Genomic DNA, 22961 nt, shown 5'->3' with positions numbered 1-22961 from the left:
CACTACTTAACAGTGTGACTTTGGAGGATTCACTCAATCTTTTGAGTCTAGATATCCTAATCTGTAAGTAGAGATAAGAGAAATAATAATTTCATGAAAAAATTGTGAAAATTAAATTTCAGCCTCTTTCTCCCTGTCTATGAGCTCTAGTCTAAATACTCAACAACCTTGGAGGTTTTCCTCTCAACTTAATACATGACTTTATGGTACTAAGCATGTTGATAATGAGTGACTGAAATTAACTTGTCATTAATGCATTTATTTTGGATTTTGTATTTTTTGAGCAGTTGTACCAGACCACAGAATAATGGAGGTGTTCTGGTTAAGTGGACCCTCCATCTTCCTGTGATGGAGCACAGTCCCTGGATCAGAGCCACTTGGGTTAGAATCCCAGCTCTGCCCCCAACCAGCCATATCATCTTGGGAAGTGAATTAAATCTCTAACCTCAGGATCTTGATGAGCAAAATGGGGATAATACCTGCCCACAAAGTTACTGTAAGGACTTGAGACAAATCTTTTAAAGCCTAGCCCTGTAATGATTCTATACATTGTTAGTGCCCACTCTGTGGAATTTTACAATTTAAAACGTCATTTCCCAGTTGGTGGCTACACTTGTGGTGAGCACAACATATCAAATCACTGTGTTGGGCACATGAAACTAATGTAACATTATGTGTCAACTATACTTCAACAAAATAATAAAAAACAAATTTAAAAAAATAAAATGTCACTTCCATGCATGGCAGCCCCTGGAAGCATAGAGGCCCAGAGCTCCTCATCTGGTTTTGGAGAAGCCCCCTATATTAGTCATGCATATATATGTAAAATCAAAGTCCACCAGGTCAGTGGCTCCCAAGGTTCCCCTGTCCAAGTTTAGGGCCAGGGTGGTGGTCAGGTTGCTTTTTCTAATGGATGACCCCGCTTTCATGCTTCTGTGACTTACTTACAGAAGAGATTACCACATTGGATGAGAGGTTAGATTTCATGGACTTTAAATGTCCTTTTCTAACTCTGAGATTCTGTATGCCTACAATTTCACTCCATTTGGGAAGTAACCATTATCATTGCTAATGGTGTGGCCTTAAGCAAGTTACTTATCCCCTCTATCCCTCAATTTCTTAATTTTAGAATGGGACTAATTCCAATGCCTATATCTTAGGATGGTTGTGAGATTTCAATGGAAGACGTGTGTAATTGTTGAGCACAGTGTGGTGGCATATTATGCTGCTCACAGATACCCAGTTCTCTTCTCACTTATATCATAGTGGAGTGACACTTCCTGGATCTCTTGTTGTTGGATGGGGCCATGTGACTGAGGCCAGCCCATGAGTCATGGGCAAAATGAGGTCTCTAACTTCTGGATCAGAGCATTCAATTGCTGATATGTGACTTTTGGCACAGTCACAGTCACATTAACAGTAAGGATGGTGGCTGTTCAGTATGCCTGGTTTCCCTACCCCCAGTCAGCATATCATGGATGTGTGGTATGAGGAAGAATGACTTTCAGTGTATTGAGGCACTGAGATTTTTGGGCATTTTTGCTATTGCATAACTTAGCCTATGGTGACTGATACACACAGTGTTTGGACCAAGACAGTAGCTAGTATTGGGCACTTGCTATGTGCCGGACACATATTAGTTCACACTTTACAACCATGCTCTAGAAAGACGTATCGTTATCATCCTCATACTTAAAAGGGGAAACAAATATGAGAAATGTTAAATAACTAGACTGAGGTCACCCAGCTAGTAAGCGGTAGAGCAAAGATTTAAACCCATATGGTCACTATTTTGTAGACTCCATAGACCAAGTCTGTGGTTTCCTAGTATGACCATCCAATATTAATTCTTGAGCTGCATCCCCTATAGTTTCATTTGTAAATTATCTCCTTTGTTGGCTGTTCGTCTTCAGAGTGGTGGTGAGGTTGGGAAATCAGCACAGTGGCCTGCCATGGTTATCTGAATCTCAAGTTTTCACAGGAAGTCTCTCATTTTCTTTGCTTTGCTTTTAATCACTTTTTGGTTTCTAACTTATTATTTATTTATTTATTTATTTATTTATTTATTAAAGATTTTATTTATTTATTTGAGAGAGAGAATGAGAGACAGAGAGCACAAGAGGGAAGAGGGTCAGAGGGAGAAGCAGACCCCCAGCTGAGCAGGGAGCCCGATGTTGGACTTGATCCCGGGACTCCAGGATCATGACCTGAGCTGAAGGCAGTCGCTTAACCAACTGAGCCACCCAGGCGCCGTCTAAGTTATTATTTAAACAAAAATCTTTGATATGGGGACAAGAAACTTGCTAAGAGTATGAAAGACATTTTTTTTCTACCTTTGCTTGAAGGCATCAAAATGATTATCTTGAGTCAGGCTTCCCAGAAGCAGAGCCTGAGATGGGGATTCTTAGTGTGTTATTTATTGAGGGAGTGCCCTTGGGAGAACCCTGTAAGGAAGTGAGGGAGGCAGGAAAGGCAGGGAAGAAGATGGCAAAGGTGTGATATAGCCTCAGCCTAGCCTCAGCCTGATTCCATGGGGGAGCTCTAGAATATGATTTGTACCACAGAACTTGTCCTGCATCGAGGCAGGGGGATTGAGTCTTTATTCCCCTGAATCATTTGGTCACTGGCCTTAGATTTAAGCTCCCAGGCATCTCCAGGTTAGGTGGTTCCCATTGGCTAAAGACAATCTTCCAGACAAGGATGCAGGTGTGAGCCAATTAGCAGCCAACACCTGCAGCAGTTGGGGAATGCATGCATCTGCCAGATAAGGGAATCTGGGAGATGCACCAATAGCATCTACTATAATGTTTGAGGTCAGTGGCTCATCCTTTTCAGATTTATGCTTTTTCTGGGAATGATAGGGTTAAGTTAAGGGGAGGCTGTGAAGTCTATTAACACAGTAGTGGAATGTGACCCCAGTGAGGCCTTAGTATGTACTTTTTGTTGATATCCAAGTGGTGTGTACATGACCGTGAGAACTGGGTGGGCATAGAGCTCTGGCTTGACCTTTGGATCTGGAACTAATACATTTCATCTAGTCACCTGGAAAAGTTTTTACTTTCTACCTTTTAAATGGGCATGGTGGCAGCCAAAAATGTTTTGGCAGTTCTTGGGGTGTTTTCCTTCCTCGTGAAATAAGTAGCTTCAATCTGCTTCAGATTCACCAACTCAGCCCAATAATATTAATGCTAACACCAATACCAAGACAGTTTATGAAGTGCCTATTATGTGTCAGGGGCTTTAGTTGTAGTAATTATTTGATCTAATCCTCCCCATGACCCTGCAAGGTAGGAATTATAGGATCTATTTTATGGTCCAGAATAACAAGTAACAGGGAAGGTCAGCAATTTGTCCAGGGACATCCTGTTAAAACAGTTTTCATAAAAGTAGTAAAGAAAACAAATCATAGCATCAAAGAATAGAAGATTAGGAGAAAATGATGAAAAACCATATCATCGCCAAAAAGTAGAAAATATCATACTGTATAATAGAAAAGTCCCATTCTTCTCGTTAATATCAAAGTGTTGCCATCTTTAATGTGGGGGAGGAGAGCAAGGCAAGGCTTACATGTTGGAGATGGGATTTGATTCCAGTGCTAGACTCTAAAGCTGAGACATCTTATTCCTACACTGTTTTAATAACCATGTGATTTTAAAATGTCTATCCACTGGTTCTGAACCATGAATTCCAGTATGAAAGAGTGGCAAAACACCCAGGCCTTGAAGACAGACAGCTCTGAGTACTGGTTCTATGACTTGGGGCAAGTTATATAACCTCTCTCAGCCTGTTTCCCATTTGTCAAATGGGGATAATAATACTTAGCTTGTATGACTCATGTAGATTAAATGACATCACTTATATAAAATGCCCATCATATAAAAAAATACCCAGTCTGTACCAGTTATTATAGTATATTCATGAGGACCTCTCATTCTAGTTGGGGAGAAAACACAGTTTCAATTCTCTGTTGTTTAATAATAAACTACTACAAAATTTGGTGGCTTAAAATGATAATGATTTGTTATTTCTCATGGCTATGGGTTGACAGGGTGAGCCACCCAGTTATGTTTCATATAATGTCAGTCTGGTCACTCATGTGGTTACATTAAGCTGGAAGCCTAGCTCAGTTCCAACAAGGGATGTCTAAGAAGGCTATGGTCCTCTTTCACATGCCTCTTATCCCTCAGTAGGCTAGTCCAGGCTTCTTATATGGAGACTGGATTCCAAGAGCCCCAGGTGGAAGCATCCCTGCCTATTTAAGGGTTAAACCTAGAGTTGGCACACTGTCACTTCTATAGGTAAAGCAAGTCACATGGCCAATCCAGATTCAAGAGACAGGGAGTCAGACTCTAAGTCTTATTGTGCAGAATGGCATGTGTATATTTCAAGGGGAGGAATTGTTGGCAGCTGTTTTAGTCAGTGTTCTCCAGAGGAATAAAACCAATAGGATATATACAGATATATATATATAAAAGGATATTTCTTGGTTCACACAGTTATGAAAGCCAAGAAGTCCCACAATCTGCCATCTGCAAGCTGAAGAACCAGGAAAGCTGGTGGTATAATTCAGACCAAGTCTGAAGTCCTGAGAATTGGGAATGGGGGTGGGGGCTGATGGTGTAAGTCCTGATCTGAGTCTGAAAGCCCTAAAACCAATGTATTAAGGCAGAAGATGGATGTCTTAGCTCAAGCAGAGAGAGTGAATTCACCCTCCTGCTGCCTTTTTGTTGTATTCAGGCCTTCAGTAGATTGGATGAGGCCCACTCACATTGGTGAGTCTATGAATCAGATGCTAATTTCTTCCAGAAATAGCCTCATAGACACACCCCAAAATACTGTTTTACCAGCTCTCTGGGTATCCCTCAACACAGTCAAGTTGACTCATAAAGTTAGCCATCACAACAGCCATACTTGAAGACTGTCTCTCATGGGACATTTATTCTAGACCTTACTGTCTCAACAGAGTGCTGCACCAGGGTGAGAGATATTTACTGTGAAGACTGATACTCTGGAGAATGGGTTGGTGTTTTTAGAGAAAACTTCACAGAGGACCTGGGGCTTCATTTGGACCCTGAGTGAAGGATGGGAAATTGCTTTGGAAGAAAAAGGAGAGGGTCCATCTACTCTTTTGATTGTTCACCCACAGGAACAAGAACAAATTCAGTATGAGTTGGGGAGGGAAGGTGAAGACCCTGATTTTAACTGTCAAATTGATCTAGAGTTGTCAGATGGGATAATTTAACCCTCAAATGAGGGTGATTTATCCTGTGTATTGTAATCAGACAGTTGTCTAAGTTGCTCCCCATGAGCTCTGGTAAATCACTTTTAGTACATATTGAAAGTGACAATATTGTATTTTATCACCAAATTGCCGTCTTACAGTAATAACTAATGCATGTCATCGGCTTTGGCTCCAGTGCTGAATTATGCTCACTTGGAGGCGCATAGATCCAGACAGGAGCTGTCACTTGCATTTGCTTGCCCATGGCCAGGACCAAGACGCTGGTAGGGAAACTGTGAATGGTAAGTGCTTTGATGACTAAAGGCAAAGATCTTGTTTAGACAGAGAAATAAGGGCTGGTCAGGAATCAGGTTCAAATTATCAGACTGGGTTCCAGCTGCTGCCTTGTAACTGGTCTTGTCACTGAACACCTCAAAACCATCCTGCCCTGGAACTCCTGTAGTAATCTTTCTGAGATGCAAGGTACACCATGCCAGGCCCTTCCTTGAAACCATCACAGCCTATCATTGCCTGTGGGTATGTTGTCCATGTTCCTTAGCTTAGCCTACAAGGCTTTCCATGGTCTGGCTCCCACCTACCTGCCCAGCCTTATCTTGCACCACTCCCCCTCTTGAATTTTCTGTGTATGCACACACAATATGCTCTGCTTCTCTGCACCATTGTCCATGTCCTTTTCTTTGTCTGGAATGTTCTCTCCCTGCTGCTCCCCACTGACCTCCTTTGCCTAACCAACTCCCCTGGTCGTGGATGATATTCCGCAAGCATCCCTTCCTGGAAGCATTCACACATGCTCTCAGGCTGTGCTCACAATGCCCTGGCCATCTTACTCCCCTCATTGTTTCACTTGTCACATTGCATTATCATTACTTATTTATGCCTCTATCTCTACCACTAGACAGACTATGTATGAGCTCCTTGAAGGCAGGACCTTGTTTTAATAATGTTGATATCCCAACCAACCAGCACATGACTTATTAGCCCAGAGGAGATGCTCAATAAATGTTTGTGGAATTAATGGATTTATGAAAATAGTTCTTTGGGTTGTCACAGAAACACATGGGCAGCAGAGACTTAGAATTTTCACCCTGAATCTGGGTTTCCCTTTAGCTAAGGGGTTTCCTGTTTTGATCTTACATATCACGATTGGAATTCATGTGAGTATTAACTGCAAAGGTAAAATTTGTATGGCTCTGGGACAAAAAGCCTGGGCAAGGGCACAGAGATATTAGTCCAGTATGGCTTGGAGGTTTTTTTACACTTAGCATTAAGTGAGAAATTAACCAAGTCTTCACACCTATGAATTTGAGATCTGCTGTATTTCCAGAGGCTTTCTTATTTAGAAGTAAGGTTGAATGATGATTTCATTCATGTTTGTGGATTGGGAATGCCAAATCTCACTGAGGGTCCTAAACCTTTTGCATTCAGTTCCCTGCTTCCCATCCTGCCCTTAAAAATAAGGAATCTGAGAGTAAGTTCTAGAGGTGGCGGGAGAAGGGAGAATGCATTCCCACATTTCTAGCCAAAGTACATAAGCTTGTTGGAGAGAAGTAAAAAGTCTCTTAGCCCAGGAAGTGGATCTCTCCTTTTGTACTGCAGTCTGTAGGCAGATTGGGCAAGAAACTCCATGTAGGCTAGGAGACAGACGTCAGCGTGTGCCTTACAAGGAAAGAAGACAAGTTCAGGAACAAGGTGGTACGGGGTCTTCAAAAAGAAGAAAGTCATGATGAAAATGACTTATGAGAGTCATTCGCTGGTAGTAATGATAATAGTACTATTAATAATAATGATTTTTATATATTGAAAGTTTTCTACATGCTTGGCACGATGCCAAGCTTTTTACTTGGCCAACTTGATTTCAACTCACAACTTTATGAGGCAGATAAATTTCATTTTCATGTTACAGATGAGGCAAAGAGACAAAGCAACTTGCCCAAGGTTGTATAGCTAATAAGGGGAGGAATGGGGACTTGAACCCAGACGGTCTAACATAGCATTATAGACCTAACCTTGGCACTATATTACTTTCTAAATAATGATAGTGGCAAGTACAGCAAGTGCTTATTGGGTGCTCATTCTGTGCTGGACACATTGCCAAGCCCTTTACATGGAGAGCCTCAGTTACTCCACAGCACAACCTGTGGGGTGGGTTTTTATTATTATCCCCATTTCAAAGATAGAGTAACTGAGAATTACAGAGAGATTCAGTAACATGTCTGAGGTCACACTGCTAGTTCACAGTGGAGTCTGGATTCATTCTCAGGCTCTCTATCTCCCGATCATCCCCCTTTTTTTTTTTTTTTTACTATTTTAGTTTGGAAAGTGTTCTCTACTCCATCAATCCAGCCCTCCCTTTTATCAGCCAGTTCTCACCTCCTACCTAAAGATAGGGCACAAAGAGAATTTCATCTTCTTCCAAGGCAAAGGCCATATGACAAGGAAGAGTATGGTGGAGTGTGGGCTCCTGAAACAGTATTAGTGGCCAAGCACAGTTAAGAGAGTTTATCAGAGGGGATGGTGCTAGATATTGAGTGAATGGGAACCTGTTTCATGCCGGGGTGTTTGAAGCCAGAACACAGGGTCATGATACAGATCTGCATTAGGGACTTTATATTGATGACCAAGGGAAACTGACCCTCTGTAAGCTTTTAGTACCATTTGTGGTCAGAATTTTGTGTGTATGAGTATGTACACACACATACACACAAAGTCCTGGCTATCAGTGTTACCAATACACAGTTTTTTGGGGGTGGGAGGGATACCTTTTGTGTGCACAGCACTCAATTTATGCTTTTGAGCAGGGAAACGAAAAAAACAAAGGTGAAATGGTGCTATTTGCCCTAAGCTGACCTGGAAGTCTAAGCAGAGAGATAAAGCAGATGAGTATGTGGGCACTATCTTCATAAATTAGCTCAGTTGACAAGTATATTTTAAAACTCTTTGAAATTATAAAACCTGCAAATTTTTTAAAGTCAAAACCTTTATGAAACATTAAAATTATCATAATCTTCATATAGGAAAGGTAAAATAGAGCAAAGTTTATAGCAGTTTGCAACTAATGGTTCATGTCTTTACATGTGAGTGTCAGACTTTTGAAATACTATTATTAATAAAGTTAAGAGGCTATTCTTGGGAGGGATGCAATAAAATTTATTATCTTTTCATCGTTTCTTTATCTGGGTCACCAGAAACAAATGTGATCATTTTCCACCTCCAGGTAAAACACTTACACCGTCCACCTTCTGGTGCTGTCATTTGCTGCACTTGGGAACAAATGAGCAGCTTCAGGGTGAGGATGGAAGAATAATATGTAGGCAAAGGAAGAGGTAGGAACTAGATTAAGAATGGATATTCTCACTTAAAGACTATGAATTTCAAGATCACATATAGGGTCCACCTCAATTTAAGGAATGTGCCACATGGATCTGAAAAACAGTAATCGAAACATCCTGGACCGGCTAGGACAGTGTTGATAGGTTAAGTGCTGAGAAGCCTCAGGCCAAGGTGTCAGCTCTCATGTGATGTGGTAACCCTGACTTTGGTCCATTGCTGTAGGCAGAACCTCTAGGTCTTGGCTCAGGATCTTGCAAATGGGTTCTCGAAAGTGGATCCTGGTGATGGAGAGTAGAGGCTAGGAGGAGCACCCTTTCCCTGCATGGGGCAAAGACTCTCTGTGAGTGGTTGATGATGAAGATGGAAAGGAGAGCACAGCGTGGGGACCCAGTGCTCTCACCTCTAGACAGTTTCCTTAGGAAATGCTAGAGAATTACTACTGCATCATGGGTCATTGGAGGATGGGAGGAGTGACTCATCTGCCTGAAAGTGAAGGTCTGTAGTGAAGACTATTTCTCGGCCCCCAGTCCTCCTTTTCCCCTCTTTCCTCTTTTTCACCCTCCAGGGCATGGCTCAACTTGTGCTTCCCCAGGTAAGCATCCCTGGACTGGGCATCCAGGTTCCCCTTTGAGTGTCCTTGTAGCCCCTCAGAACTCTTATCATCACTGCAGTTTTATATCCACTCTTGAGGTTATTAGATGAATGTGTGCTACCTCTTCTGAATCATGTGTTTTGTTTTGTTTTGTTTTTTTTAATTTGACTCTTCCCCATGACTGCCATACAGTAGTTGCTCATGAATATTTTTTAAATTGTTGGTTTGGCAACCCTCTGGGGAGCTTCCCAGATATAAACTGAAACTGGCCCCTGTACCCAGAGGGCAGGGAGAGACTGAAGAAAGAGGCAGGCCACTCCAGGTTCGTAGATGGCAAAAGGAATTTACATGCGAGACTTGTTTTGGGCAGCAGCAAGATTAATGGATCCCCATACCCATCTGCCAAATCTTAAAAGTTTGTGTAGAGGCCTTAACTCTTTGAGTCACATATACCATGCAGGTGATCCAAATGTTACGTCACTATCTCAAGGCCATGTCCTTGGAGCAGCCTCTGGGAGCAGGAAATGCAAGCAGAACTCACATTCCCAGGACAGGGAGAGGATGAGGAGCCCTGAGTGCCTGGGTCTACCTCACATGTCAGTTGGAAGTCACATCTTTTCAATGACATTCCCCAACATAAGTGAATAAATAAACTCTTCAATGCAAAGGTTTTGAATCAGCTGGTGGGGAGACAGAGCTAATATTTTGAGGCAGATTAAAGGGACAGTAGTGTTAATTGAGAGAAAGTTTCTTAGCAGAGTCACTGTTTTTTTTTGTTTTTTTCCCTGGGAAAAAGTATATAATTCAATACACCAGAGAGCTAAGGCTTAGCATTCTAAGGTGGGCCAATCAATCAAGAAATCAATCAACACCTCTTTATCCAGTGCAGACCATGTGCCCAGCACAGTGCTAGAGGCTAAGACTTTTGGGAAGTAGCTTTGCTTCTTTTCTTCAGTTCCTGAAATAGGGTCACTAAGACTTGCAGAAGTAAGGAGGATGGGAGGGCTGAGGGGAGGAGCTGGGGTGGGTAAACTGATAGATGATTGCAGTAACTGGAAAAGCGCTGTGAGAAGCCAGTGGCATTTAAGCTCCAGCATTTTCCCTGTGGGACCCGACACCCTGAACCCAGCGGTACTCTTTCCCAAGCAAGATGTGGATAGGAAAATGCCTCTGATAATTATCGCAAAGGTATCATGTTAAAAACAAACAAAAATCACAAGATGCCTAATTCAACTTGGAAGTATGAAATTTAGAAAAAAAGGAACTGTTCCAGAGGGGAATAATTGTGGAGTTAGTGACTCTGAATTGGGTTGGGTTAGCAGATTTCTGCCTTTTAGGGGTGGGGGGATGGTGGTGGTGTTGGGGGGATGATCTAGCTTAATTAGCCTTTCCCTCTTGAAATGTGATAAAAGAGTTACTCTGAGATGTTGTTCTCTAAAAACACAAAAGGAGAATTCCTCCTCAATCACATTTGTAAGGAAACCAAGGATGGGAAGGGAAGACATGGCTGTGAGAATATGTGGGCTATGGATACATTCAGACACCAAAGCAGCTGCTTATTTTCAGCCTCTGTCCTAATCTTCTTTCTCCTCCTGGAATCTCTGATGGAAATTCACATTTGAAAGGCAGGGAAACAAACCAGCCCAGGCGCGTAGCATACGCAGGGCCTTATAACCACGTCCCATTCCCCCCCTCCCCCACTCCCTCTGCTCCCACCAACCACACACACACACACACACACACACACACACACGAAAGTTTGAGCAGGATTGTCTTCTAAATGACAGGGCCTCGTCATTGTAGAATTTGTGATAATCTGGTCCTTTGGGCTAGAATTTATTCACATAATGGAGGTGGGGAGTTGGGGGAAGGGAAGAAGTTTGTTAATTAGGACTAAAGACTAACTGTTTGCAAGCCTAGCTGCCTAGTTACAGCTGATTCTTATCTCTTGGTACAAATATTCATAGGTTTGCCAAGACCTCTTGCTTTCTCTCTGCCCCTACATAGTCATTTTCTTGCTAGACAGTAACAAGTTTGCATTTATTCTTAAATGTCCTTTAATGCCCAGTTCATTAGAGAGTCCAGTTAGGACCTGTTAGCCAGGTTTTACTGGTATTATTACTAGCCAGGTGTTATTGTTGGAGAAAAGGGATACTAGCAGTGAGAGGAATGTTTTCTGCCTAAGGAAATATTTTCCCCTTGGGGGCATGAACACATGAACTGCATATGCAAAAACTTCAGGCTGGGGAGTCAGAGCATCCTAAGTGAATTCCGGGAAAGGTGATTAATAGTCTAGGTTCAAGAGAGAAGTGCATCCCATGGGAACTCTTGAACAAAACTAAAGGCCACTCTGGATAAGGAGATCCTGTGCTACACTGTTGGGGATGGAGCTTTCTTCTCCCACATTTATCTCCTGCATTTTTGCTACCATTTAGTTGTTTTGCTACTATGTTGTCATTGCCTCTGTCCTGCAGGGGGCACTCTCAAGGAAAGTCTATCTGGAGGTCTCCTTTTCTAGTCAGTCTTCATGTCTACCTATTTTGAATTTGGATCAAATGTCTACCCTTGGATCCTTGCCTTTTCCCACATCTCTAGTGTGGAAGCTCTTCAGCAATGGGGACTGTACCCCTCTCTTCATTCTCATGCCCCCCCCCTCCCCGGGAATTAGGAAGTGCCTGGACAGACTGTTGGACCAAAGTTCCCATCTTCCTCCCACTGTGGGTTTCAGTCACTTCTTTCAGTAATTCAGTAACTAGGTTAGTTTAATTATTTATGGAAGGACATTCATAGTGCAAGAGGAAATGTCCTGTACAGCATTTATCAAGGAATTGGTCTTCATAATCTGATTCATCTCCAGAGCAAAAGTGAAGTATCTGGGCTGATGATTCAGGTATTATCTTTGGGGGGAAGTAGGATGAGACATCTAGAGTTGGTGGGGTTTGAATCACTGTGGTTGACTCAATAGATGAATCTAGAATCTGTGGGAGGTACAAAGTCTGTGTATTATCCCAGTCCTTCTAACAACATAAGGGGCTCACTCCTATTGTCCTCACTATACAATGGGGAAACTGAGGCATAGAGGAATTAAATAGCCTTGCCCCATATTTCTAAAATAGGAAGTGGAATAGAGTTTAGTTCTTTACAAGAAGGAATCTGAGGCCACAGCTATGTTTTTAACACTGGAATCCTGTCATGTACAAGCCAGTCCTTTGGTTGTTCACTGTCTCAAGTCCCTGGCTTATCTGATCAAGTCCAGCTTCCTAGAGCTGGATCTACTGATTGTCCTGAACAGCAGGCTCAGAAGTTTATCAGGAGTCTCAGCACGATGATTTGGTGGGACTGGAAGAAGAGGTCTTTAGCAAATAGATCCAGTGTCCAGTGTGCCTGGGATGAGCCAGCCTGCTTCTGCCACTCTCTCCATCCTTGACTCAGCCAAGCTACTTAATTTTTGAAAGTCTCAGTTGTCTCATTTGGAGGATAACAGTAGCCTCTACCTCATACTGGGTTGTGAGGATGAAAGAAAGGAGGGAGTACACGGAAGATACTTGGTAAGTAGTTAAGAGTTTTAGAGATGTTTATAAATTTTAGCTGAGGCCCTTTGGCCCCTTAGAGTATGACCTAGAAATCCCATTTACCCTGGGACAGTGTTTCCCAAACTCTAATATCCATAGGGATGACTGGGGGCGGGGGGAGGGTTGTTAAAAGTGCAGTTTCCCAGATTCCTCTGCAGGTGATTCAGGTAGACCAGGTGATGCTGACGGTCCAGAGACCCCCCTCAGGGAGAAATACTGGAGGTGAGGCCAGCAGAGTCACATTCAACCCCTCCACTAGAGCCTTGACATTCCTTCAGTTTCTTCTTACCCCATGAGGCAAGTGTGAGAAACATGCTCAGCAACATAATCTACAAAGGGCTTTATAAGGTCAACAAGTGATCATTTAATTATTACAGAAGCTGTCCCAGACCAGTATATTTTCTTCCTCTTCCCCATTTCCTCTCTTGGCTCCCTGCCCCTCCCCTTCCACCAGCTTCTGTTGGCACCACAGTCCGTGGCAGTTTTGAACTTCAGGGCTCCTGTCTGGCTCATTATTCATTTAGCTGAGGAACTGCAGCACCTGATTAATAGGAAATTAGCTGTGAATGCAACATTTGGCCTGTAGTCAAGGCACAAGAAGTTATAAATATACACCATGTGGGTGGCCTGGGCACCTGATTCCTGGCAGCGCTAGACGTGGTACTTCCTGTGTTGTTTCAGGAAGTACAGTCATTGGGAGCCAGGGGTCACCAGCCCAGAGGGCCAAGGGGGCCATGCTGGGGAGTCCAAGGGCCTGTCTACTTCATCTCACTTCACAAACAGCACATTTACTTTCCTCAAGTTAAATGTCTCTTCAAAGGCCAGGCTGGAATGGAAGTGAGAAGAAGATGGGAACAGGGGCTGGAGAGGACGTGGAGGAAAACTTTGGGACTGTGGGGGTCTCTCACAGGGTGTCCCACACACTGTTCCCCCAAAGACACTGCAGATCTGCTGTTGTTCCAGACACTTCCATTTGGCTTCTTCCAGAGGCATGAGTTCCAGCTTTATGTAATACCCTGATAGTAGGGACCTGTGCACTGAAGGCCATGCCCTTGCCACCCATGGTGATGGCCCATGGAACTGAGGCCCATGGGGGTTAAAAATCCTGCCCAGCCAGCCAGGGCAGAGCTGGGATTTGAACCACAGTTTCATAACTCCCACATCTGATGCGTTTTGCAGGACCTCAGAGCTGCCTGATTACTTTGGAAAGAGAGTCAGTCTGGGAGGAGAAAACTGTCTTTAAAAGCACCAGTAAGGAAAGGATTGACGGGGGAAGGAAGGAACCAAGGGTCAAGGGCAAGGTCGGGGCACCTGTTGGGGTTTTATAAGGAAGCGTGGAGGAAGAAATGCCCAGAGACCAGAGAAGAAGCTACTTTCTCTAGATTCACCTGATTTAAGTCACCCTATTTTCTTTTTCTCAACTTGCCCACCAGGGAAATAGGAATTGTGCAACCTACCTGTTCCCTTGTGAGAGTGAAAGCTGCTGATAAAAGGGCTGGTTCATATTCTGTTTGTTATGAGCCAAAGCATGAAGGTGGGGGCAAGAGAAGGGAGATACTGAGTTCATTGGCAAAGCAGGCGGGGCCAGGAGGAACAGCCGGCACCTACATTAGGGAACAGAAAGCCCAGAGTAAGTGCAATATTTTGCGAGCTTTATTTAAGAGATCGATTGATTGAAGCCTCTTTAACACAGGCTTCTACCTGATAGTGATGTAATGAATCTGGCATTTTTGTGTCTCTGGAAGGAAGCTTCTGAAAGAGGAGAAAAATAGAAAAGAAATTGCATCTTTGGGTAGGTCCCAGAAGGGGCTACTCTAAAGGAGGGAAATAACTCATTGACGATGTCACAGAGCAGAAGATAGACAGAGAGGCTGCATGTTGCTTAGGCTGAAGGAGGACAGATTCTCCCCTGGAAGGGAAGTGTGCCTCCAGTCTTGCTGGGAGAAGGGAGTCATAAATCAGGACTCAGGCTGAGAACCCAGGAGTCTCGGCTGCCCTGAAAGACAATACATTCTCCTCTCCCCACCTCTACCCACTAGCCAGGGGCATTTCCTGACCCTCCTCTGAGGAAGGGCTTTGGCCTCTCCTGGTTTCTTATCCTCTGGGCGATGTTACCAATTCTTTACCATCCCGGCTGGTGCTTTGGCACAGAATGGCTTTGGAGACAGAAAGACTTGAGTTCAAACATCACATTCTCCACTTACGAGTTTCCTCAACTCAATATGCCCTCAGTTTCTTACTGTGTTAAAAATATGGGGTAATAACTATTTGAGAGGGTTTTCAAGAGGATTAAATGAGGTAAGAGTCAAAACGCCTGATATCGCCTGTGACACATAGTTGAGACTTAACACAATTATTGCCATTATTGTAATATAAACAAGAGGGTCAACAATAACACCTGGGACTTGGAAGTCACTAAATAATCAATTTCTATTCTCTTTATCAAGGTCATATCAGCAATAATGACATTAGGAAAATATGTTTGATATTTTGTTCCTTTGTCAACTTGCACCCTCCCCCAAACAATCCTAAACCACAATCTAGACCAAAGGTCAACCCCAGCCCTAACCCCAATCCTAGCCCCACCCCAACTGCAAACCTATACCAAACTATAACCCCTGCATTCTTCCCAACCCTATCCCAACTGCATTAGTCAGGGTTCTCCAAAGAAACAGAACTAATAGGACATACATATACAGAGAGAGACACTTATTATAAGGAATTGGCTCATGACACTGTGGAGGTTGGCAAATCCCCAAATCTGCAGGGCAATTTAGCAAGCTGGAGACCTAGAGAACTGACAGTGTAGTCCCAGTGCAAGTCCAAAGGCCTGAGATCCAGGAGAGCTGATGGTATAATTCTAGTCTCGATAGCTAGGCTCAATAACCAGGAAATGTTGACATTTCAGAGTCTGAAGACAAGAAAAAAGCCAATGTCCTGGTTCAAAGGCCACCAGGCAGGAAGGATTCTCTCTTATTCAGGGGAGGGTTAGCTTTTTGTTCTATTCAGGCCTTCAACTGATTAGGTGAGGCCCATCTGCATTAGGGAGTACAATTTGCCTTAATTGGTCTACTGCTTTAAATGTTAATCCCATCCAAAATCACCCTTACAGAGATACCCACAATAATGTTTGACTGCATATCTGGATACCATATGACCCCGTCAAGTTGACACATAAAATTAACCCTATTCTCCATGCTTACTCCAAGCCCAAGGCCAAACCCAACTCTACCCTAATACCTACTAGTAAACATTGCTAGGCACTGTTAGTGTCTCAACTTTCTTCTTTGTAGTGGGGATACAAATCCTATCCTAGCCACAAAAACTGCAAATCAGGATGATGAACTCACGAAGAAAGAATCTCAACTTGATCTCTGGAATATGGAATTTAAAGGGAAAGGAGATTGGAAAAGAGAGTCTCACTCAGATAGAAACCCAGTATGATTAGTACTTGCATTTGGCATGAGGAACTGCTCAGACACATAGAGACTTCCATTTGTTGGTGCTGACTCCTGCCCCATTCTCTTGGCCAAACCCTATTTTAATATGTTGTGTGTGATGTTGGGATGACCAGGGATAGGGCATAGGCATAATGCTCTGGAGATGTCTTATTGCAAAGGATATTTCATTGTATATCAATGTGACATGAAAAATACCTTGTCAATATTTATACTCACTTAGGTCACTTGGGTTTCTGCCATATTCTTCTCTTAGATTTATCTCACATGATGAAAAAAGGAAGCCTCAAGACCTCAAGAAGCTTAAATTGAGGATGAGTACCCTCAAAAACCCACACCATAGCAATGTGATGTTCTCTAAAGGAGTTCAGAGATGAGGGAGATTATTTGTACTTGAGGGATAGGGGAAGGTTCCAATGATAATATGACAATTTATCTGAGCCTTGGAAAATTGATGGGATTTACACAGAAATAAGTATAAATGTGGGCAAGGGAACAGCATGTGCAAAGGGAGACAAAGAGGAGGGAGAGGATGTTTATGGGGGTATAATTTGTTTTTAATATGATAGGCAGACGAGAACCATCTGAAAAACTTTAAGTGTAGAAGTCATGGGTTCTTAAGATTTGGATTTACATTGTTTCCTCACAATAACTCTTACAGATAAGTATTATTATTATGCCCACTTTGCAGATGAAGAAACTAAGGCTTAGAGGCCAGTAAGCCAGTGAGGGGCAGAGCTAGGATTTGAACCCAAAGCCATATTGTTTCCACAGCCAGGATTCTACTGTGAGTGTTCAGAGTGGTGGCACCATTATGGGGGTGGAAGAGATAATGCATTCACTTTGGATGTGTTGCATGTGAGGCACTCATGAGACCTGTAGGAGGAAAGGTGAGTTTGGAGCTTGGGGAAGAAGTAATATGAAAGAAAAGGAGTTTGCTTCCGGAAGTTACATCCTAAGGTTGGCATATTCAGAACTACCAGTCAAGTTGACTCACCCTATGGAATTCCCAGATGAGAATTCCTGCAGCTCATCTGCAGGTCTGCTCCTTAGTGTGTGTATGGTTTGCCAGACCCATCTTCCAAAGCTACACTCAGGGTTTTCTTTTCTTGACACGTCTCAGCTCCTCTTTTCTCCATGTGTGACTTCAGTGCTGTTTCCATTTTTCTGAAGGGACTTTACCACTTGCTGTCCTGCTCCTGGCTGCCAAGATTTGCCTGCAATAAGTAGCAAACTGTTCAGCATTGGGTAGAATAAGCACTCCTGACCCTGTGACTCATGAAAAAAACAGCAGTTGTAGGGGGAGCTGAAGATGGTAAACACGTACATATAGAAGAAAATAGTTCTTTCCAGGAGGTGGAAAGACCAGAAGGAGCCAGGGAGTTTTGGTAGCCTGGAAAAGCTCTTATTCCTCAGGTTAAAGAGAGAAGTTCAGTGAAACTCCTTCTACTTCTAAATCCCTTGTCATTTCCTGACTTCAGCTAGCAGTGCTGTAATTGTTGGGACGAGAATTGTCTTACCAGTGGGGAAACTGAGGCAGGAAGGTGTGGAGAAGAATTAGTCAAGGTGCTGTAGTCTATGGCTAAGAGCCCAGAATTCACATTATCCTGAAAGAAAAACCCTCAGGGAAGGGATCAGAGGGTTGCAGTCTGAATTAGTCTTCTATTGCTGCTGAAACAAATTGTCAAATTTTTGTGTGGCTTAGAGGCACATGCATTTCCTAGCTCACAGTTCTGTAGATCAGAAGTTCAGGCAGGTTCAGATGGGTCCTCTGTTTAGGGTCTCATGAGGCTTAAATTAAAGTGCTGACTAGTTGGACTCTTATCTGCATATTCCAGGAAGAGCCTACTTCTAACCTCATGCCTGTGGTTGGCCAAATTTACTTTGTTGCAGTTGTAGAACTGGATACCCCCTTTCTTTGCTTGCTCTCAGCCTGCGGCCACTGTCAACAACTAAAGGCTGCCTGCATTCCTTGTCCTGTGGCCTCCTCCATCTTCAGGGCCAGCATTGGAGCATCGAATTCTACCCATGTGCCAACTCTCTGACTTCTTATTTGTTATCAACTGGAGAAAATGCTCTGCCTTTAAAGGCTCATGTGAGTAAATTGTTCTACGTGGGTAATTTCCCTTTTGCCGTATGTATTAGTTTGCTAAGGCTGCCATAGCTAAGTCCCACAAGCAGAGTGGCTTAAACAACAAAATTTTATTGTCTCACAGCTCTGGAGGCTGGAAGTCTGAAATCATGGTGTTGGCAGAGTTGGGTCCTTCTGAGGGCTGTGAGAGATGCATCTGTTCCAGGCAGTCTTCCCTCGGCTTGTAGAGAGATGACTGTCTTCATGTTCACACAGCGTTTTTCCCTCTGTGTACATTTCCATGTCTAAATTTCTCCTTTTTGTAAGGCTACCAGTCATACCTGCTTCAGATCCACCCTAATGAACTCATGATTAATTATACCTGCAACAATTCTATTTCCAAATAAGGTCACATTCTGAGATACTGGGCTTCAACATGTGAATTTTGGTGAGACACAGTTTGACCCATAACAGCATCTAACAGCATATAATCATGACAGTGATGTCTCGTCCTATGTGCAGGCCCTGCCCGCACTAGGAGCGGAGGGGATTAGACAAGAGTCGGGGTCATTCCCAGGATTTTGCTTATCACAGAGTTCCTGAACCAGGATAGCTGCTCAGTGGTTGGGATGAATAGAAGGGTGGCGTGGTGAGAGCAGCTTCAGTGGAGTATGAACCATGATTGAGTGACAGGAAGTGAAGAGAAGGCAGATACTGCTGCCCTCAACAAGCAGCTGTGACCAAGAGGAGGCCAGGTGGGGAGAAGAGAGGAAAATGGGGAGGAATAGCGGTTTCACTCAAATACAGGTGGCCTAGGCTTGTTTGTTGCCTGGAAATAACCAAAAGAGAGAGAGAGATGCAGTGGCTAAAAGCCTCCAGCTGGTTCTGGTTGTCCACATGCCCCTGTTGTATGGAAACTTGACTTATTACCCTGTAGGGATTTTGTAGAACTCACATTAAATGGCCTTTGCAAATAGATATGTGTGCAATCTGGCTGAGTTGTAGTTACTTTGGAGACTTGTGTTTGCTTACATGTGGTCCTGTAAAGCTCAGTTTTAATATCACAGGAATGCATTTCTATTTGGTCTCCACTTGCCTCATTCATTTCAAATTTTATGTGATTTCCTTGGAAGGACAGGTTTGATAGAACCTAGTAATAGTAGTGGATGCTACTGATTCAGGGTCTACCGTATGTCTGCCTTGTGAGAAGTGTGCTCATGCATTATTCCTCATCCCTCTTCTACAGGGTAGAGTATTGCCTTCATATCACATGTGGGGAAACAGAAGTGCTTCAGGGCTGTGGCTGACGTTACAGACTAATAAGTAGTGATGCTCTGGCTCCCACATCACTCTGGCTTAGACACCACTCTCACATCAATCCCTCTCTCTTCTAAAGTTTGGCAAGTTTCTTCTTTTTGAAAAGTTCACTATTTCTGTAGGATACACTCAGAACAGCAAATGATCTGTGAAAACAAAGCCATAGTGTTCACCTTTTATTCCCCTCCTAGTCCCAACTCTTGGGCTTCCCAACTCAGCTATTTGAGAAATTATGCAAGGAAGACTTTTCATCTCCATCCAGAGTAATTCATTGCCATGCAAAGAACAATACAGAGACATTTCAGCCAGTGTGACTTTTTCTAAAGGTCACACACGCTGGTGCCCAGGGGTTTGTGATGGACATGGTGCCCAAGGCACAACATCACATTTGCTTCTCTTTCTGGATACATTTTATCATCAAAGTGTTTGCAAGGCTCCATCTGCTGACATACCGTGGTCTGTCCTCCAAAATGGAGGTCCGTGCTTATTTCCAATGAGATTTGTGGCTCTTAGAAGATATTTCAAAGGAGCACAGCGGGAGTAAGGACCTAGAGCAATCGGAATTCAGGAGGGATGGAGTGCAGAAATAGCAGGCGTGGCCACTGGACTTTGCAGGCTTGAGAAGCAATGAATTGTGCCAGGGGTGAGAGTGCTTTGGAGAAAGGTGTGGAGAGAAAATCACCAGTTCAGTGGGCTTTGGAGGACGTGTAGGAGTTTGTGAGTTGAATGGGAAGTAGAAGGTGGAAGAGAAGGACATCTCAGGTGTAGGTAAGATACAAGGATTTAAATGTCAATGCTTGCTGTGTCAAGTGGCTCAAGTATAAGGATAATATTGCTAATGACACCACCATCTCCATAGTAATAAACACAAGCACTTATATATTACCTCTTGTCTGCCAGAGTACAGTATATTCTCAGTACATTAATTGTAGTAATTTATATGTTCTTTAAAGCAGCCATATGAAGTGGGTATTGTTTTTATCTTAGTTTTGCAGGTGAGGAAACTGAGGCGCAGGGAGACAAATTATCATTCCAAAGAACCCTCAACTATCAGAGTCAGGATTTTATTCCAGCAGGCTACCTCTAAGGCGGGGTTGTCCCGTAGAACTTTCTATAATGTTGGCAGTGTTCTAAATCTATGCTTCCAATACAGTAGCCACTGACTACATGTGGTTCTTGAGCACTTGAAATGTGGCTAGTGTGACTGAGGAACTGGAATTTACTTTTTAATTAATTTTAATTATTATATTTAAATTTAAATAGGTACATGAACCTAGTGACTACTGTATTGGACGCGACGGCTTGCTAGAGTCTGCTCATCTGTAACACTCTGCTGCCTTTCAAACTGGCAAATGTAATGTTGATTCTGTAAAGATACTATTAGTACTAATAATAGCCACAGGAAGAATGGCTGCCATTTATGTAGCTCTTACTGTGTGCAGGGCAACATGGTAAGTGCCTCCTGTAAGTTACGTCATGTCATCTCGATGACAGCCTTGTGGGTGATGGCTGTGAGCATGGACCTGCATTCAAAACCCAGCTCTGCCATTTATTAGCACTGTGACCTTAGGCAAGTTACTCTCTATGCCTCAGTTTCCTCATCTGGGAAATGGAGTAAGTAATAGCATCTACTTCATGTGTTTGTTATGATGATTCCAAAAGTCTGTGCATTTAAAGTGCATAGCATGGTGATAAGCATTTGATATATGGGTGGTACTGTTGTTATCATCCATATACATTAGATGAAGAAACCAATGCATGGAGACTAAAGCATCATACTGTGAGGCACAGCTCCCTGTGGAGGAGCTGGAGTTCAACCGACAGGAGGCCTGATCTCAAAGTTCTTCACCGCAATACTGTGGCTTCCGTTCAGAGGTTCTAAACGTTTGATTTGTGGAGAACTGGCATGGAAATCCTCCAGGGTGCTTGTTAAAGATATAGTCTCCTAGACTTGCAGAAAGCTCTTTCTTGCCTTAGATTGTTTATGGTGAAGACCTGGGAATCTGCATTTTAACAAGTTCCCCAGGTGGTTTCTAAGTATACATTAACCAGTGAGACACCACTGAAAAATTTTGTTGGGGAGGAAAGGAGAAGGAGAAGACAGGTTCTGAGGCGCAGGAACTGTGTGGAGGATGAAGGGATTCTATACATGGATCTTTTTAGAAAGATCTCTCTGGTTGCTGTTGTTGAAAATGGACTTGATTAAAGAACTAGGGGATGGGGAGGTGAAACTAGGACAGGGGCAAGGTGGACAGGAAGAGAGGGAGGGAAATGTTCTCTGGATATTTGTTGGTAAAATTAACAGGACACAGTAGATCTCTAGAAATAAGGGAGCAAGAGTGTTCATTGGGAGTCGAGAATGATCATGAGGTTTCTATTTACAATACCAGGGTGGGTAGTGATGTTGTAACCAAGATAGACAAGGCATTATGGGAAGAAGATGAAGATATTCTTGAGGACTTTGTAGGGTTTCCAGGTGGAATTATCATGAAACTGCTGGACATTTGGTTTGGGGCTCAAAAGGGGAACATATAGCAGAAATAAAGTTTGGGGTTCCATTAGCACTAAACATGCTGTCTGCTTGATGTAGTAGGTAGGACTGTCCCAGAGAAACCTGGTCAGAGGCTCACCAGCCACCTCACCAAATACCTACCAAGGTGAGGAGTTGACATAAATGTGCAAAGTGGTCTGATGTAAGAGTAGATGTTCAGCCAGTTGAAGGACACTTGCCCAGTCACACAGTCTTGGGAAACAGTCTGTCAGCCAAACAGAACTGCCACCAGCCCTTTGCCTTAGAGGACCTTGGAGTGTGACGCCACTCAGGGTGCTCAGGCACTTGGTATATGCATCATATGCCAGAAGAGAAGGTACCAAGGCCCATCCTCTGGGGGACAACACTTATGGGCCAGGACGAGAAACTAGTGAGAGAGGCAGAGGGAAAGTAGACAGAAAAGAGGGAGCAGGACAAGAGCAGAGCAGTACCCAGGCCAAGAGAAGAGAGGATTTCAGCAAGGGGTTTGTCATCAATGCCACAGGCCATGGATAACTTAGCCTGAAGCCTGGAGAGGGGTCCTGGGACAGACTTGACAAGCTGGACTGTTTTGTGCCTTTTGCCACCAGCAGAGTGATGGGGGATGGAAGCCAGGAGAGTGAATGAAAGTTGCAAGGTAGAGGCAAGGAATATAGATTACGCTCCTCAGAGGGAAAGGGAAGAGGAAGGATGCTGCCTTGGGGGAGACATGGTTGACAGGGTTGTTTGTAGGATGTCAGGCTTGAACACATTTGTAGGAAAAGGGGACCCAGAACCAGTAGAATAGAAGGATCTGAAAATGGCAAAAACAAGAGATGATTTTTGGATCAAAACCCCGGAGGAGGAAAA

The 22961-nt window shown here is 43.4% G+C and overlaps 1 protein-coding gene across 9 annotated transcripts in view; it reads left to right on the top strand.

Annotated features, from left to right (window-relative positions):
• NRXN3 (neurexin 3) overlaps positions 1-22961 on the top strand; it is a 1456830-nt gene that overhangs the window by 213173 nt on the left and 1220696 nt on the right. The window lies entirely within an intron of this gene.

Source organism: Leptonychotes weddellii, chromosome 9 (assembly GCF_054177405.1).
Source record: "Leptonychotes weddellii isolate Sample4059 chromosome 9, ASM5417740v2, whole genome shotgun sequence".
Classification (NCBI taxonomy): Eukaryota; Metazoa; Chordata; class Mammalia; order Carnivora; family Phocidae; genus Leptonychotes; species Leptonychotes weddellii.
Note: the sequence above shows the minus strand (reverse complement) of the source record. Positions and strands in the feature narration are given on the sequence as shown.